Below are 1,090 nucleotides of genomic sequence, written 5' to 3'. Positions count from 1 at the left end.
CTGAGGAAGCCTTTGAGTAGCCAGGAGGCCTTAGAGGCATCTCTCAATGAACAGACACTACAGCTATTTGGCACAGTCCTCTGCCAAAGCCAAGCACCTCCAGGTTACACAGACTGGAAACACGGCACACTTTCTTCTCATGTATCAGAGGGATCTTGACATGTGTGCCTGTGCTCCTGCATGGAGAGAGACCTCTGTTTAGAGAGGAGAGGTCTGAAAAAGTACCATCATGCTGGGACTATGCAGTTTGGGTGCTAGTCCAAATTGCAGAGCACCGGCCCTTGGCTGGTATCTGAAGGTGTTTACAAGAGAGCAGTGCCACTCCTTTTCCATGGGTCTTCAACATTTATTCTTTGGTTTCCTCACAGTCTCTTTAGACCTGAAGGGATTTTAATTGAGGACATTGGCACAGGGTTTGCAGCCCCCTTTTCTCCAGAGCACTCTCCAAGCTGTGTTTCTTTGTTTGTAGGCCACTGCCCAGACCTTCACCACCATGACCCCCACCGTCCCTGCTGCGACAGAGGCCTACACACGGACTCAGTACTGTAAGTGGCCGTGCGAGTGTCCGAAGTCCCCACCTCGGTGCTCGGTAGGTGTCAGCCTGGTCACAGATGGCTGCGACTGCTGCAAGACGTGTGCCAAGCAGCGTGGAGAAAGTTGCACTGAGGCCGACACCTGTGATTTCCACAGGGGCTTGTACTGTGACTACAGTGGAGACAGACCTAGGTACGAAATAGGAGTATGTGCACGTAAGTCATGTACATATATTTTTGACTTAGATATACATTGGCAGCTCCCCTCATTCTGAGCAAGGGCTGAGATTTACCTCATTAGATACCTGTACGCTCATCAGCTCCTCCATTCAACATCTTCCATTTCCTTATAGATGTCTTCATTCTCAGGACAGTTGGCTGGATGAGAAATGACATCCTAATTCCTGCTCTTTGAGTTAACTGCAGGCAAGAGCAAGGAGCAACCAGCACTTGAAGGTCTTCACTTTTGTGATTAGATGATTCTGTATTCCCTGTAACAGGAGGAGATGCTGTAGTGTGGTGGGGATGAAGGGAGGATAGAATCATAGAATCATAGA

At 49.1% G+C, this 1,090-nt stretch overlaps 1 pseudogene; it reads left to right on the top strand.

The window, feature by feature from the left end:
• The first annotated feature begins 469 nt into the window (after positions 1 to 469).
• Positions 470 to 749, top strand: LOC104513526 (annotated as a pseudogene).
• Positions 750 to 1,090: the final 341 nt, after the last annotated feature.

This window comes from Eurypyga helias, unplaced genomic scaffold (assembly GCF_000690775.1).
Source record: "Eurypyga helias isolate BGI_N326 unplaced genomic scaffold, ASM69077v1 Scaffold51748, whole genome shotgun sequence".
NCBI lineage: Eukaryota > Metazoa > Chordata > Aves > Eurypygiformes > Eurypygidae > Eurypyga > Eurypyga helias.
This window is presented reverse-complemented; position numbering and strand designations above follow the sequence as displayed.